This window comes from Natrix helvetica, assembly GCF_964273705.1.
Source record: "Natrix helvetica genome assembly, chromosome: Z".
Lineage (NCBI taxonomy): Eukaryota > Metazoa > Chordata > Lepidosauria > Squamata > Natricidae > Natrix > Natrix helvetica.
In genome coordinates this window covers 63,408,096-63,426,338 of record NC_138554.1, presented here as the reverse complement: position 1 = coordinate 63,426,338, position 18,243 = coordinate 63,408,096, and the positions used below count along the sequence as shown (strand labels likewise).

The following is an 18,243-nucleotide window of genomic DNA, read 5'->3' as shown; positions in this document are numbered from 1 at the left end:
TTTTTAGTCCCACAAACTTTGTTTTCCTGTCCAAAACGGCAAGAAACACGATGGAAAAATGCTACGGAGGGGAAATTAAATAGGCAAAGAAATGCTTGGGAGAAGTGAGGACCTGGGCGATGGGGGGTGGGGCAGGCTCCATGGAGTGGTGCTGAAATGGAGGAAAGGGCAACAGAGCAGCCACCTTGAGGGAAAAAAAGTTTTCCTTATTTCCTTGCTGCTTGGCTTTCCCTCATGCAGATTGCTCTCTTCCTCATTTCCCTTTGGATTGCAGGGACCAGGCAGGATCTTCTGTGCTAGCATGGGGGAGGGGGGGAAACAGAGCAGCCACCTTGAGGGGAAAAGGCTGCTTTTCCTTATTTCCTTGCTGCTTGTCTTTCCCTCATGCAGATAGCCCTCTTCCTCATTTCTCTTTGGATTGCAGGGACCAGGCAGGATCTTCTGTGCTAGCACGGGGGAGGGGGGGGAAACAGAGCAGCCACCTTGAGGGAAAAAAGCTGATTTTTCTTCTTTTCTTGCCGCTTTTCTTTCCCCTGTGCCAGCAGCTCCCTTCTTCATTTGTCTATTGACTGTAGTGCCCAGGATCCTCTTTAATAGAAGGGGAGAATTTAGCAACTGGACTCACACCTGCCTTTGTAAAAAGGGCCCAATCTTTACACAGGAGAATGATAAGGGAAGGTTTTTTGACACAGGAGCACACTTGAGCATCCCCCCACCCCCACCCCAATCTCTGCCCGTTAGTGGCAGCTCAACTTCTCCCCTCACTGGGTGTTATCCAAGGGGAAGCAGCCAGAGCAGGGAGTGGCGAGGAAGCCTTGTGCAAAAATGCACGGTCCACACAGGTGAGGGGGGACATTAAGTTATGTGGGTGGGCACTCGAGTTAGTGTGATAGCACGCACGTATGTGCTTTTGGCACCCGAGGCAAAAAAGGTTCGCCATCACTGCTCTATACTGTAATGGAGTGTTGTGGGTGAAATGACTATAACACAAAAACTTCCTGGGCAGTAGATTAAAATGGAATACAAAAAGAAAAGCATCTTAGAAGCAGAGAAACTACTTTTATAATGTTACCAAGAAAATTACATGGACAATTGTTATTTAGGCTCAAGTCAAGTCAATACTTTTTCTTATATAATATGTAAAAGAATTGGTTTTGATTACAGACAAACACTCAGTCAACAAGTAATGAAGTAGTGCACTAAAGTTTTGTTACATCTCACCAGTGACGTGCAGTCAGGTGAGGCAGGGGAGGCAGAGCCTCACCGCTCTCATCATGAAAATATAAAAAAAATTACTCCAGGAAGCCGTGAAAGAGGCTGGGAGAGGCGCGCGGCTTGCTTTAGCCTCCCTGGACATCTCAGCAGCAGCCCCAAGTGTGCCGATCTCGCCATTTTTTACATCGGGCGAGCCCAGGATCCTTGCAAGGGGAATGGGACGTGTGCAGGAGGCTCCTCAGCTCCAGCCTCAATCAGCGCAGCCGCGGTCCCCTTCATCTTGCCTCAGGAAGGAGGGGAATGGGACCACGTGTGCAGGGGAAGGGGATCGCGGCTCTGCTAATCTGAGGCTGTGCGCTGAGGAGCCGCCTGCACACGTGGTCCCATTCCCCTTGCAAGGATCCCGGGCTCGCCCGATGCAAAAAATGCCTAGGTACCGTGTTTCCCCGAAAATACAACCTGTCCCGCGCTCACTGACCTAGCGTTATCCCGAAAGCGCCAAGTTACAGGAGCCGGGGGTGGGGGGAGCGCTCACGTTGCTTGCCGCCTTCGGTATACCGCTAGGTTGGGGAGTGGCGTTCTGTCCGGCCAGAGGGGAGAGTTGACGGGCGGCTGCTCTCTTGTGAACTGGCTCCCGAAGAGCCGGGCACAGCAGCAGCCGCCCGGCAAATCCCCTCTCCAGCCAGGAAAAGTGCCATTCACTGACCTCAGCAGCCGCCCGGCAAATCCCCTCTCCAGCCGGGAAAAGCACCATTCACTGACCTAGGGGGTACCAAGCCCTTGCGCAGCTCTCCCAGGCCACCGCTGCTGGCTGCTGCTGCCCGCCGCCACCCCCCGCCGCCCCGCTCCGCTCCGCGCATAACTTCCAAACTCCAAAACTTCCAGCGTCGGCTGCTCTAGGAGTGCTCTCTATGGTAGGCCGGCTGCTGGAAGACTCTGTCCGGAAAACTCTCTGTCCGGCAGCCGGCCCACCATAGAGAGCACTCCTAGAGCGGCCGATGTTGGAAGTTTTGGAGTTTGGAAGTTATGCGCGGAGCGGGGCGGCGGCGGGCGGCGGCGGGCAGCAGCAGCCAGCGGCGGGCAGCAGGAGCCAGCAGCGGTGGCCTGGGAGAGCTGCACAAGGGCTTGGTACCCCCTAGGTCAGTGAATGGCGCTTTTCCCGGCTGGAGAGGGGATTTGCCGGGCGGCTGCTGAGGTCAGTGAATGGCGCTTTTCCCGGCTGGAGAGGGGATTTGCCGGGGGGCTGCTGAGGTCAGTGAATGGCGCTTTTCCCGGCTGGAGAGGGGATTTGCCGGGCGGCTGCTGAGGTCAGTGAATGGTGCTTTTCCCGGCTGGAGAGGGGATTTGCCGGGCGGCTGCTGAGGTCAGTGAATGGCGCTTTTCCCGGCTGGAGAGGTGATTTGCCGGGCGGCTGCTGAGGTCAGTGAATGGCGCTTTTCCCGGCTGGAGAGGGGATTTGCCGGGCGGCTGCTGAGGTCAGTGAATGGCGCTTTTCCCGGCTGGAGAGGGGATTTGCCGGGCGGCTGCTGAGGTCAGTGAATGGCGCTTTTCCCGGCTGGAGAGGGGATTTGCCGGGCGGCTGCTGAGGTCAGTGAATGGCGCTTTTCCCGGCTGGAGAGGGGATTTGCCGGGCGGCTGCTGCTGTGCCCGGCTCTTCGGGAGCCAGTTCACAAGAGAGCAGCCACCCGTCAACTCTCCCCTCTGGCCGGACAGAACGCCACTCCCCAACCTAGCGGTATACCGAAGGTGGCAAGCAAAGTGAGCGCTCCCCCCACCCCCGGCTCCTGTAACTTGGCGCTTTCGGGATAATGCTAGGTCAGTGAGCGCGGGACAGGTTGTATTTTCGGGGAAACACAGTACCTAGGCATTTTTTGCATTGGGCGAGCCCGGGATCCTTGCAAGGGGAATGGGACCACGTGTGCAGGCGGCTCCTCAGCGCACAGCCTCAGATTAGCAGAGCCGCGATCCCCTTCCCCTGCACACATGGTCCCATTCCCCTCCTTCCTGAGGCAAGATGAAGGGGACCGCGGCTGCGCTGATTGAGGCTGGAGCTGAAGAAACTTCTCCGTTTGGGCTGTGCCCGTGCGATCGGAGCAACCACGTGGTTTGATGACGTCACCAGCCTCACCAGTCATAAACGTCACCGCACGTCACTGCATCTCACCGTACTGAGGCAGCCGGGAGAGAACGGCCAAAATCTCACCATATCACCTGGGTATAGGAGCCCCCAGACTCTATACTTTAAATCAGTAATATGTCTTTGTAATAAGACATATTGTAATATGTAATAAGCACTTTGATTAAACTCTGATCTCTTTCTTCCTCAAAATTGTTACAAATTTTACTGGAACAGTATGGTAAGACGCTGTAAAGGAGGGGCACAGGAAGCCAAGTGAGCGTAAGATAGAACAGAGGTGAAATTGCCGATAGTTTAAGACATGACATGAACTTTTCTTTTTGTATTTTTCCTATGTATTTCTCTGTTTGTAACATTCCGAATGAACTTCTCCTTTTCGAAATGTCATGTTTGTCTCATGTATGGAAACGCCTTGAGAATGCTCAGGGTGGAACACGGCATAAAAGTAGCATCCTGGGTGGAGCCAGGCAGTTCAGATTTTGGTGTGTGAACACGCTGAACTGATGCATCAATAAACCTGTTTCTCTTGCACCTTCGTGGTCTCATGTCCCATTTTTATTGAGCATTGTGGCGCAAGCCTCAACCTGCTGCAACAATACCACCACCTGACATCACACATGCCCAAGATATACAGATTTCATAGAGATGTATAGGCTAACTATCCAAATATAATTATTGATATCCTTCTCACTTTTTTGTGAAGATGTCTAAAATAGTTTTTCTGTGTAGCATTAGTTGTTGCTTTATTTTCATTACTTTAAGAAAAAACACTGAATTAATGAGTTAAGAGAGGTATCTAATACTCCCATCAAAACAATTTAAAGTAACTAACCTGACTTACTGACTGAAAGTTCTTCTTAGGAAAAGAGCATTTCTACTGAAATTAGACAGACAGAGGATTATCCATAAGCACAACAGAAGTAAACACACTAGCATTCTAATTGATTAAGGCAATCAACTCCTATAAATTAAATATTTTGAAAGAGCAGATGCTAATACAATTATGACTAGAAATCTGATTTATGTTCATATTAAAGAAATTTCAATTCCATTGTTTCATTATTATACAAAGAATATAACAGTACAGCCCTGTTGGAGGGTCTCATCAACCACTTTCTGATATTTTTCCAACCTTATAACTGTGTAATACATTTTTCCATGACATTTTCCAAACTCTGATAAAAATAATTGAAAGGATGAGATAATATGACTTTCCAATATTACTATTACTACTACTTCAAGAATATTTTAAAAACATTAATAATCTCCTTACTTGCAGAAGAAGGAAGGGGAAGAAAGGTTTTTTTAAATTGGAAATCTACAGCATAACCACACTTAATAGTTCAGTAATTAAACCAGCCTCAACAGGAATAAAACAGATTCATCTGATATATTAGGATAGAACAAGAGAAATAATATATTAAAATTTATTTTAATAGAAATGTCAAAATAATGAATATTATTTTCATTTTTGTAATTAAAATACATATTCATTTAAGAAAACAATTTCTACACTTATGTGTGCCTTCAAGTAATAATACTAGTAGTTCTACTAATATTAGTAAATTTAAATTTTTCTTCTTTCATTTAAATTTTTTTAATTTATTTGAGAATTTAATTTATCTGCTTAAGTTCCTTTAGGTTGAAATATATAGGTTAGGCTTAAGATCAAGTTCAATTATTGTGAACATAAAACAAATAATTAAGCAGTTATTTATATCCTTCTATAAATCTCCAGTATTGCTAAAGCATGATTAAGAGTATATTTGTTATTATTAGATGTAAAGTTGGTGCACCATATCTATTTTACTATATTAAAGCTTAATTTTCCTGTACTATAATTACTATACAATTTTTCTGTACAGAAAATCAATATATTTTGAAATATTAACCTATTTCTTTCTCAAATACAAACATCTTACAAGATATTTAAAAGCTCAAGCAGAACAATAAAATGCTAACATTAGTATACTGACTAACTGAATCCTCACTGAAATACTGCTATCAGGCAGATGTTTTTCATCAAGATCCAAGCCAGGGATGATTACATTAAGATGATTTCAATAACTAAGTTTAAATGGTAAAGACTTTTACTTACTGTTTGAGAGATTTTGTTTTCTCTGTTTCCCCAGCTGCTTTCTTTGTGACAGTTATAAGAAGAGGATGCACTTGTCCATTTATATTGAGGGTAAGTAGTTTCCATGAACCAATCAGAGAGTGCTTTGCAGTTTAATATTCTGAGCATCACACTTTCTCTCCTGTTCTTCATCCATTCATTTGTACTCAACACAAACACTATGCCAAACCCAAAGCAAATAAATATGCCTTCATATTTGCTGGGAAATTGAATGCAGTATTCGTCTGTGGTTGATCAATTGTCTTTCATTGTTGCAGGAGATTCTAAATGTTCTGCTTTAAATGGGCACACAGACATTCATTTAAGAAAATATTTGAGCACAATTAGTGTCCCACACTGTTATATTTGAGCGTGTGGAGAATAGCTTTTTAAGCATCATGCTGGGAACACATCAATCAAAGGCCTATCTGTAGACACAGGATTAATATAGAGCTGTATCTATTCAAAGCTTTATGAAAACTGTGTTTCATTTATAAATCCACTGAGCACACATGGAAAAACTGTAAACAAAAAGGAAGCAAAACGGAGTGAAACTCAGAAACAGATGTTAGATCATGCAATTTTCTTCAAACATTGCAGATGTGCATTGCAAGATTATTATTTTTTCTTCTTATGCAGTTTTGCATTACAGTTATCTCTGGGAAACAGTCTTAGAAGGAAAACCATATGGATTGTTTAAGGATGCTTATGGTTTTTCACTTTAAATGTATTTTTACCAGATCACTATTCCAGTGAAAATAGTCATGATATTAAGCAAACTAATTTGGAGATAAGCCATTAACCAGACTGTGTAGTTGACTGTAATATTATAAAGACCAGGGAGCTTCATCCAATATGTATGTCAGGGGAAAAAAACACCCTGTTAGAGATCGATGAACCGTGGCTGATTCCCTTCTGCATATCTTTTGAGATATTGAGAAAAATAAGTCTTTAAAAGTATTCTAATTAATAAACAAACTTTAATAATAAAATAAAACAGAAAATAACTAATTGGTTACATTTTGATAATGAAAGCTACGTTAGCCAAAGTTGGCTGCCGAACAAAGAAGAGAGGAATTTTGGAATGTGTAACGCGTGCGCAATAAATCACTTTCAGATAAGAACCCTTTTTTGTTTTATGACCTGCGCAATAAAGCTTTCTTAGTTTAACTCTTGAGTGTCAGTTTAGGCAGTTCAGGCCTAGCAAACTTTTTAACATCGTGACACCCCTTCTTTTGCTAGTCTGGGCTGACGTCATCAAATCATCAATTAAGGCACATCTTCTTTCGCAGATACTCGTGTTGATTTGCGGCAAGTGGTTTGTTAAGCATGTCTGCGATCTGATCATGTGTAGAAACATATTGCAATTTAACAAAACCTTGCTTAACTAATTGCTTTGTGTTTTGATAACGAATGTCAATGTGTCTGGACCTAGAACCTGTAAAATGTGACTCAGAAATATAAACAACAGATACATTATCTTCCATCACGGTGATTGGTCGAATCGGACGTGTCCAGATATCTGTGATCAAAGCATCAAACCACGTTAGAGAATTACAAGCATCTGAAACACAAGCATATTCAGCTTCAGTAGATGAACATGAAACAAAACTCTGTTTTCTCACTTGCCAGTAAACAGGACAACCATTTAGGAACATCATGTAACCAGAAGTGCTTTTGCGTGACTTCTTGTCGCTCGCCCAGTCGGCGTCGGCAAAACAAATCAACTTTGGTTGATCAGCGTGTGTTGGTTCTAGCAATAACTTCATGTGTTTAGTGTGTTTTAGGTATTTCAACAACTTCTTAATGCATGACCAATGAAATTGTGTTGCCTTACCTACGTGTCGTGATAAAAGATTAACACTAAGTGCGATGTCAGGTCTGGTCCAACTACTAATGTATAATAGTGAACCAATGACTGAACGATAAAGTGTTTGATCCTCGAACTCAGGACTTGGTTCATGTGTTAAGTTGTGAAAATCTGTTTGCATGGGTGTCTTTGTTGTGCTAGCATCTTTCATGTTGCAATGATGTAGAATGTGATCAATTTTCTCTTCTTGTGAAAGACTAAACCCCTTCTGTGTCTTTTCAATTTGAACACCTAAATAAGTGCTAATGTGTCCTAAAGATTTTAGTGTGAAGTATCTCTGCAAACTTTTGGCAAAAATCTCACTCATTTTCTTATTTGGACCAATATAAACAATATCATCAACATAAACAAGAATTATCTCATATGCATTGTTAGATCTTTTTGTGAACACGCATTCATCAGTTTCGGACTTAATAAAGCCCATTGAATTTAGTTTGTCAGTAAGACATAAATACCACATTAAACCTGACTGTTTCAGACCATAAAGACTTTTGTTCAGGAACCAGGTATCCCCTTCTTGCTTTCGGAATCCTGGAGGGCTTCTCACGTAGATCTCTTCATCTAGGTCTGCATGTAGATAAGCTGTGTCCACATCAAATTGGAAAACTTCTAAACCAAGAATAGTTGCAGTGGTTAAAGCAATTTTTACACTTTCAGTTCTGACTGTTGGTGAGTAAGTGTTTGTGTAGTCCTCAGGATAACGTTGAGCGAAACCCTGAGCTACAAGTCTGGCTTTGTATAAGGACTCACCATTCGGTTTCTTCTTGATTCTGTAGACCCATCGGGTGCCAATGACTTTCTTGTTTGCTGGAGGTTTTGCAGGTGTGAATACATTAAGTTTCTTTAAACTGTCCATTTCATCCTGCATTGCATCATACCATTTGTCTTGTTCTGAATCAGGAAGCTGTTTGATTTGTGTGAATGTCTCTGGAGGAAGAGTAACGTTGCAAATCAAAGGTACTGGTGATTTTGTCAGTTGCCATGAATAACGTTGTGGAGGGATTCCTTTTGTGGCCCTCTTGGAGCGTCTAGGAACAACAGACCAGTCTTCTTCTTCTTCTTCATCATCATCCTCGTCCTCACGTTCGTCGCTAGCATCAGCATCCGCGGCTTGAGAAGACGGAACATCAGGTTGTGAAGAACTGGTAGAAGGAACATCTGCCTGCGAATTGTCATCAGGCTGCGTGGCATCTGGAACACCATCTCTAGGAAAATAAACTTCAGGATCATTGGAATGAATCCTGGACCAGTCAATGTCTTCCTCAAAATTAGCAGATTGTGAAATGACAATCACATGTTTAGTATCAATGAATTTGTACCATTTTGAATTATCATCAATACCCATAAATCTCAGTCTCTTTGCTACTGCACCTCCCTTTCTTCTTTGACTTAAGGGAGTGTTCACCATAGCATATGAACCAAAAATATGGAGGTTCTTGAGATTAGGCTTGTAGCCATACAGCATGTAGAAAGGAGTTTGATTGATTACACTGCTCCAAGTACGGTTGACAATGTAATTTGCATATTTGATTGCTTCACCCCAGTATGCGATACTGAGATTGGCATCTTCTAGAAGACAACGCATCATGGTTTGTAGAACCCCTTGTCTTCTTTCTACGACTCCGTTATGAGCCGGTGTATATGGAGCAGATGTCTGATGAAGAATTCCATTCTTACGCATCCAGTCCTGGAAACGCTGAGACATGAATTCTGCACCACGGTCACTCTGGATTCTGGCGATGCGAACTTGGTATTGTGTAGAAACAAACGCTGCAAAGTCTTTAAAGATCTGAAAGGTCTCAGATTTCTCTCTCATAGGATATACAAATCCATATCTAGAATGATTATCTACAATTGTTAAAAAATACTTTCTGCCACCAAGTGTTGGTGGGAAAGGACCCACTATGTCAGTGTGTACCAAATCAAAAATGCGTGTTGACCGGCGTGTAGCGTGTTTGGGAATTGCAGCCGCCTTGGATTTAGCCTTTTTGCAAACGGCACAATCCAAAAACACCTTACACCCCTTTAGATCCAAACCTTTTGCGAACTCCGGCATCTTTCTAAGAACACGGAAACTGGCATGCCCCAATCTTCTGTGCCACTTGTGAATACACCTGGAATGCAAAGGTTTACCAGTTAGTGAATTCTCAACATTAACAGTTTCATGAGGACCCTCAGGCTTGCTTTGAGCAATCTGTTTCTGTTTTCTTTGTTTGTTGGCTTTAGGAGCCTTTGGCACAGTAACGCTTTCTCTCTCTGGGACAACTCTCTCTGGGTTTGCGTTGTGCCTTTTTGGAGTTTGCATACTTGCCTGTGCTTGCCCTTTAGGCTTTGGCTTTAAGTAATAAACACCACCAATCAGCATGGTTTCAGCAACAATATCACCATCTTTAACTAAGTAACTTGCTTTTTCGAGGTGGTGAACCTGGAACTTTAAATCTCTAGACAAGTGACTTTGACTAAGCAAATTACTGGTTGCTGAAGGTATGTAATAAACATCAGGGATGTGTGTATCGAGCTCTTCAATGTAAACAGTTCCTTTTCCCATAACCTTGCAAGTGTGGTTGGTGAAGGAATACAGTTCTCGATACTCGGGCTCTGGTTCGCCCATCTCTGTGAAAAGTTCCCTTCTGTGGGTAACGTGCACAGCTGCTCCACTATCTAAAGTCCACAAAAGACGTCTGTCGAACTTTGGATCAGGTTGTGGAACGTTGGTTATGGCCAGTGTTGCAAGCGGAGCTTGTGGATTACGCCTTGGACCACGACGACCTTGTCTTCCGCCTCTACCTCTGCCTCTGGAATCTGTTCCTCTGGGCTGGTACGTGGCGGGAGCTGGAACTCGTTGGGGACAATCCCGGGTGTCATGTCCCACACGGTTGCAGGTGTAGCATTTTGGCATCCTTGGAGCGTAGCCTCTTCCTCGGAAGGGACGTCTGGCTGGAGCCTTTGAGGCTGGAGGCCGTTGCAGATGTGGGGTAGCTAACCTGATAGCTTCGTCTTCCACTAAAAGTCTGCAAACGTGGTTAACTGTGCGTTGAGCAATAGGCACGTAGTTAATCTTTGCAACAGCATCTTTCCATTCATAATTCAATGAGTTAATGATGATGCTAATCATTTGGATATCATCGATTACATGGCCATTTTGTCTCAATTCACTTCTCATTCTTTTCAGTTTGGTCAAATGTCCACCAATTCGTTCACCAGGTTTCAACTTCGAACCATGGAACTCAGACATGAGCAAACATGAGGATTCAATTGAAATGGGCCTGTAGCAATCTTCCAAAATAGCCCATATTTCTTGGGCAGTTGCATCAGGTGGAAAGATACCTTGGATCTCAATTTCCATTGACATGAGTAAAGTCGTGATAGCTCTGTTTTCAAGGTTTCTTATTGCAGGCGTCCAGGGTGGACGGGGAGGATCAAAAACCATGGAATATGTGCCTTCTCTTCGAAGCAAGAGCGCAATTTCACTGACCCAGGCTTTATAATTCTCTCCTGACTCCTTTAATTTGGACTCACCAGTCAAGGGGGTGACTGTGAATACCTGCTGAGGAATAATTTGTTGCTCTGGTTGCAAAGCTGGTTGTTGAACCAGGGGATGCTGGGGTTGCATCATTGGCCTTTGCGTGGCAACATCAAATTGGCTTCCTCGAATTCGCCTTTGGCTTTGCCTTTTTCCATCTAGGGAGGATTCAACGCCGCCAGGGGGTGTTGAAGACTTAACCTCTGGAGACAAAGTTTTGGCTTCTAAAGGACTCATAGACAGATCTCTGAAAATCTGGTCCAATTGCTTAATCTTTTGCTGTAATAATTTTTCTCCGCCAGCAGATGGCAGTGCAGCTTCACTTTTTGGCTGCCTCTCCTTTCTATAGGTATGCTGAAGTTCAATGGGCTCAAAGGGACCACGTGACCTCGGTGACGTGTACATGTCTCTTTGTTCTAATTGACCAGTGAACTCTGTGGGGTGTGTCTTAGGCTGTTGTTTTGAAGAAGACAAGATGGCGTCCTCAGACATTTTGGGAGTGGGGGAGCTTCTTCTACTTCGCCTTATTTCGTTAAAACACACTCTCGCCTCCCTAACATATCTTTCTAAACGTTCTATTTGATATAGATAGCTTTGCATTTCTTGCTCATCTGGGGAGATGTTATAAAATTTGCTTTCTGCGTGGGAGGATTTTAACTCTGCCGGCAGTTGCCATTCATCAATCGTTTGATAATCTGCGAGGGTCTGGGAATGGAGTGGCTCTGGCAGAGTGGGAAGTTTTGGCTTGGCCCCCAAAAATTCATAATCTCCTGGAGATATTTTAGAAGGAGGAACCACTGACCTTGTTTCGTGGATGTCGCGTCCTGTAGCTCCTTCTCCCATATTTGGCTCGGCACCTGAAGGAATTTGTTGTTCCTGAAGCACGTTTTGATCTTGCTTCTCTGTGTCCGAGGGAGCCTCTTTGTCAGAGGAAGCTGATCCATCTGTGCTCGCCCCATCTTTCTTTTTCTTTTTTTTTTTTTTCTCCGACATTGCTAATTAGGCTTAGTCGGTTATCTTTAGATAGCATGAAGGGAAAATACAGCCATAAATTGTAATCATCTCAGCTGGTATCATCAAAAGCCAAAACTCTGCTACCAAGTTGTCAACCATCCTCTGCTACCAAGTTGTCAGGGGAAAAAAACACCCTGTTAGAGATCGATGAACCGTGGCTGATTCCCTTCTGCATATCTTTTGAGATATTGAGAAAAATAAGTCTTTAAAAGTATTCTAATTAATAAACAAACTTTAATAATAAAATAAAACAGAAAATAACTAATTGGTTACATTTTGATAATGAAAGCTACGTTAGCCAAAGTTGGCTGCCGAACAAAGAAGAGAGGAATTTTGGAATGTGTAACGCGTGCGCAATAAATCACTTTCAGATAAGAACCCTTTTTTGTTTTATGACCTGCGCAATAAAGCTTTCTTAGTTTAACTCTTGAGTGTCAGTTTAGGCAGTTCAGGCCTAGCAAACTTTTTAACATCGTGACAATGTAGGTATTTCTGTAAAGTATACAGTGCTTCTTGCTTTAAATACCATAGAAAGTTCAGGTTTTTTGTCTGTTGTCTTCTTTGGGGGATGCCCTCTACTTTACTCTATATACTTTATGTGTTTGCTGAACCAAAAAGGCAATCCTCCAAAATAAATAAATTCACATACTGGCTGAGTTCAAACAACACACCAAACACTAAACTCATGAGGGGAGGGAAGGGGAGGGGAGGAGGGGGGAGGAGAGGAGAACCTTACTTTTCTCCATATTAAATTTCATGTTGTTAGACAGGATCCATTGTTCAAGTCTGTCAAGATCTTTTTGGATCCTGAGCTTATCTTCTGGGATGTTGGCTATTCCTGCCAGTTTAGTGTCATCTGCAAATTTGATGAGTTCCCTTTCTATTTCCTCATCTAAGTCATTTATTAAAATGTTGAAGAGTACTGGGTATAAGACAGAACTTTGTGGTATCCCACTGCTTATTTCCCTCCTTGTAGATGTAGTTCCATTAAGGACCACTCTTTCAATAGAGTTTATCAGGCAGTTACAAATCCATCTAGTTTATCCCACATTTTTTTGGCTTATCAAGAAGTAGGTTGTGTGACTTCCGGTTCCGGCTGCTGATCCAACGGGCAGGCTCTGCTTGCCCCGCGCTCTTCTGGTGGGCCCCCCACCGCCTGGGGGGCACAGGACGCCCCGTAGAGGCTCCTGCCGAAGGGGCGGTGTAGCGGGGGATCCCCTGAGTCGGCAGCAGCCGGGGGGGCCAGCATCGCCCTAGGCACCGGGAGGCATGATGGGGAGGCGCTGCGGCGTCTTCGTGAGGAGGCAGCTGGAAGAACGTGCGATTTGAAGGACGCGGTTGCTGTGTGGTGAGGTGGAAACTTCCCCCCGTTCCCTTGTTTGTTGGAAAGAAAAGGAAAGAAAAAACTGCCAGCTGTCTTTAAAGTCGTTCTCAACTTGGCTGGAGAGGCGTGACTGGAGGGAGGGGGATTTCCCCCCCCCTCGGACAGGTGGCTTTAAATCCTTTTGCTCTCGGCCCTAGAGGAGGAGGAAGGGAGAGAGCCAACTAATGATTTCACGCTCATAACAAAGGCGGATTTTGGATTTTAACTTTATAAATGAGGTGATGATCTGAAAACTTTGGGAGCTTTGGAAACTTTTGTTATGCCTCTAAACCCCGAAGCTGGCAGGGCAAGATGGCACACTTCCGTTGTCTTTATTAGCATTGAAAACTGACTCCACCTATAGAAGTTCAGGCTTCCTGTCTGTGTCCTCCGTGACCCTCAGACAAATCTCTTGTTGAATTGCATCTCCCTGGAACAAAGGACTTTTTTACTCTACTGCCAGAAGTAATTAGAATAATTTCCCCTCTGCTTGGACTCCTAGCCTCCTGAACTCTCTCGGCGGTTTCCCTCCTTAATTTCCTCTCTGTATTGACTTTGAACTTTTACTGCTCAATATAATGCCACCTAAAAGACCACCCCCGGGGAAGCTGGGCTTTGCTGTCTCTGCCCCTACATCTACAGTATCAAGTCCGAGCGGACAACAAACGTTAACATCACTGATGCAGCCCAAACCTGCTGAGACGGATTTTCAACAGATGTTCCAACAAATTTTAAAGGGACAGGAGGACATAAAAAGTGAACTAAAGGAGATGAGAGAGCAGCTTAAAGCGAACCAAGACCAGATGAGTAAAAACACACAGAGACTGGATCTTTTGGAGGGAGGGACGGCTGAGATGAGGGGGGAGGTGCAAGGGGTGCAGAAGGGGAATCAGGAGATTGAAATCCACCAAATGAAAACAGAATTTGAAAGAATGTCCTTTTTCCTCAGGTTCCAAAATGTGGTGGAGGCAGATGATGAAGATTTAAGGCACATCATGACAAACATCTTGGCTGAATACATTCAGAAAGAAAAACAACAGATGGGGTGGGAACTGGATCTCGTTTATAGAGTAAACTCAGCATATGCTACAACACATAATGTTCCCAGGGAGGTACATATTAAATTTCTCAGAAAGACCACAAGAGATGAGATTCTGAGTGCACAAAGAGAGCAAGTGTTGAAATATCAAGATAGAGAAATAACCATTCTGAAACAGATCCCTAAGAAAGTGAGAGAGAAAAGAAAAAATTATTCGCAATTAGCGAAGAAGCTTTACCAGAAAGGGGTGTGGTTCAGATGGTTGATGCCTGAAGGTATGTTAATTTTCTGGGAGGATGCTAGAGTTAGAATTAACACAACCATAGAGGCACAGGCCTTTATGGAAAAAAATAAAGCACTCCTAGATAAACCTGATGATCTTGCACCTGACATACAAGACACAGGAGGGGCCGGAGCCCTGCTGCCGGGGGGAGAAGGGGCAATACCAAGAAAACTCAGATCACAAAAATGAATAAGGAAATCGGCTTGATACAAATTGATTGAAACTATTATATGAATTTATATGCTGACAAATTACTACTATGTAATATTGAATTATTTGTTCAAATGAATACTATGAGTATGGGGGTGGGGACACCTTTCACACATTGTAACTGCCAAAATTTGTAATCCACTCCAATACCCTTTTCCTTTCTATTTTTAAAAAAACCAATAAAACTTTGTTTATAAAAAAAAGAAGTAGGTTGTGATCTACTTGGTCAAATGCCTTGCTGAAGTCTAAATATACTAAGTCCACAGCATTTTGCTGGTCTACTAATTTAATTACTTTGTTGAAGAATAAAATAAGATTGGTTTGGCATTATCTGTTTTTAACAAATCTGTGCTGGCTTCTAGTTATGCCTTTATTTGTTTCTAGATGTTCACAAATCTGTTTTTTTTTACAGTATCTTCCCAGGTATTGAGGTTAATCTGATTGGTCTGTAGTTTCTTGGATCTGTCCGTCCCCCTCCCCCCCCTTTTTTTTGACGATTGGAACCACATTAGCTAATTCTTAAGAATTAATTCTTAAGTTTGAATAGATTCCTAACCAATTTAGCTGACAATTTGTCTTCCAAAAGGTAGAGGAGAGAATTAGAGGGACAGCCAACCTGGACTTAATTCTTACTAACAGAGAAGAAATGATAGAGGGAGTTGAAATTACAGAAACATTGGGTGATAGTGACTATGCCTCTTTAGTAAATATGTTTCAGACATCCTCTTTTAAACAATATGTTTATTTTCCAGCTAATTCTCTCTCAGAATCCTTTACAGCAGAACGTAACCCAATTTTAAGAATTTGGCCAAAATTGTCTTGTATAATTGTAATATGAACGTTGCATAATGTGCTGGTTTCCAGTTATAAATTTATTCATTTCCAGATGTTTGCAGATCTGTTTTTTAAAATTATCTTTTCCAGTATCTTCAAAGGTATTTATATTGTTAGGCTGATTGTTCTGAAGCTTCCAGGGTCTGTTTCCCCTTCCCTGTTTTTGAAGATGGGAACCAAATCAGGGGTGTGTTCCTACGAGTTCGGACCGGTTCGGCCAAACTGGTAGTGGTTTGGCGGCCTGGGTCGCTGGAACTGGCAGTGATCCAGGCCTGCCATACATCTGAACTGCATGCACAGAACAAATTTTATTACACTGTATTATTGAAAGATATGGAACAATGGTTCTGAGATAACATCTGCCAGCTCCTTCAGAACTCTGGGATATAATCTGTAAAGACTCAGTGATTTATGTTCATTGAGATCAAACAGTTGTTCTCTTACCATTTTCTTCCTTATTTTAATTTTAAATTCTAAAACTATCTTTTACAGTTATGTTTTTGGTAGGTTGGGCTATAGTTTCTTTTTGCACAAAGACCAAGGCAAAGAATGAGTTAAGCAATTCTACTTTCTCTCTACAGCCTGTTACTTCCTTTAGGGAAAAATAGAGACCTAGAATAAACTCCTACTAAACTTTTGTTGATCTGCAAAATATTGGCATTTGCTTTATAATTTACAATTAAACATATCATAGTTTTTAAAAGAACTAAAAACTTAAGCTAGTCATTCTACTATCTAATTATGTCCCAATATTTATTGAGTCACTATATTTGGATTTAAACAATCTAATAATCATTAGCTATGTGGCTACTGTGCATACTGCCATTATATCAATAGTTGTATTTAAAAAATAAAATAAATAAGAAATATAGCACTATTTACATGATTATAAGAAGAAATCAGAGATCTGATAAACACTCTGGTCCTTGAAAACTTATGGCTTATAACACCTTGATATGGCAGAATAACTGCTCCTCCTATAGGCCATTCTGTTAACTGCAAACATTGCATAAACATTTCTGAGCTACAAATATGGGAAGTATTTTGCATTAAAAGAAATGAAAAACAAATATTTGATCATTATTTTTCCCTTTCTTTTTTAAAGCAAAAACAACATATTAACATTTCTTTAGAAATCAGATTAGGATGGATTAAATTCTCTAAGCAACAATAAAATCTGCTTTGTAAGTTAGTTAATATGACCTTTTAAAATCAGAAGCCTTCAAAGTCAAAATAATGAACTATTTTTAAATCAAGCATTAAATTTTGTTAGCCAGAAAAGCTGGTGGTTTGTTGTCCCCAAATAGACTCAGAAAGATGACCTTAAAAAGTATTATTTATTTATACACATAAATAAAAAGTCACAACACAATTTGCTTTCAGGCACCAGGGTTTTTATGTTTTTAATTGAGAAAACAATGAGTTTATTCATTCATTACAGTAATTTGACACATCACTAACATTTTTATACCTGCCCACTGCTTTTCCATATATACCATTCCACATGCTTACCATGATCCTGTTAATGCTCATCTAGAACATAGAATAACACAATTGGAAGGGACCTTAGAGGTCACCTAGTCCAACTCCCTGCACAAGCAGGAGAGTTCATATCAGGGGTGTCAAACTAGATTTCTTTGAGGACCAGATCAGCATTGTAGTTCTCCTCCACAGTCTGGCCAGGGAGTGGGGAGAGACGGGATGGACACTGATCTGATTAAAAAGGATTCCTCTCATTCAAAGAGATAACTTCAACTCTCAGTTTTCAATCCCTTTTATAGTTAAGGCAAAGAGATAACTTCAACTCTCAGTTTTCAATCCCTTTTATAGTTAAGGTATCAAAGAAAATGCAACAGAAAAGTTAAATGAACTAGGACAAAAGTAACCCCTATTTGCAGAGAAAATCATACATGGAATCAAACATATTACATGTAACAACGCATATGTTCATTTAAATAAAAGCAGCGGGGTAAAAATTAAGAGGTTAATGAGGAAAAAAGTCATAAGGTTGTTTGGAGTTCACAGAAAAACAAACTTGTAACATTCCTAAACTTCAAAATAAAGTCTATTCAAAATAAAGAAGAAAACTCAAACTCCAAATAGGAGACATAGGAAGCATACCCAGAGTCAGACATAAAGATCTCAAGTGCCTATATACAAATGCCCAAAATCTGGGGAACAAACAGGATGAACTTGAATTATTAATACATGAAGGTAGATATGATATAGTTGGAATAACAGAAATGTGGTGGGATGAAAGCGATAACTTGAACACACTGATAGAAGGATACAAACTATTCCAACAAACAAACAAACCCAGACCCATAAAAGAGTTTTTGGAGTTGCACTGTATGTAAAGGATCACAATATTGCGACAGAAATGCATGAAACCCAAGACGAAAACTTCCTAGAATGCATATGGGTCAATATAAAAGAAAAATGACATGTCCATATATGTATACTATAGGCCACTTAATCAAACAGAAGGAATAGATGTCATTTTTGCTAACCAACTAACAAATATATGTAGGAAACACACTACAATAATAATGGTGGATTTTAATTACCCTGACATCAATTGGAATACTAATTCTGCACCAAGTGAGAAATCAAATAAGTTCCTAAGCAACCTAGCTGAC

The 18,243-nt window shown here is 41.9% G+C and overlaps 1 protein-coding gene across 3 annotated transcripts in view; it reads right to left on the bottom strand.

Moving 5' to 3' along the window:
• Positions 1–18,243, bottom strand: part of DDC (dopa decarboxylase) — a 111,503-nt gene that overhangs the window by 73,715 nt on the left and 19,545 nt on the right. Inside the window, exons 1-2 of one of the 3 annotated variants that reach the window (XM_081931899.1) lie at positions 5,451–5,470; positions 4,185–4,229 (exon numbers count right to left, since the gene is read on the bottom strand). The exons of 1 other annotated variant lie outside the window; for it this stretch is intronic. The gene's annotated coding sequence lies outside the window, so the exon portion shown is untranslated. Of the gene's footprint in view, positions 1–4,184; positions 4,230–5,450; positions 5,476–18,243 lie in introns of those variants that run through there. One more of the 3 variants, XM_081931900.1, reaches the window with a different exon arrangement.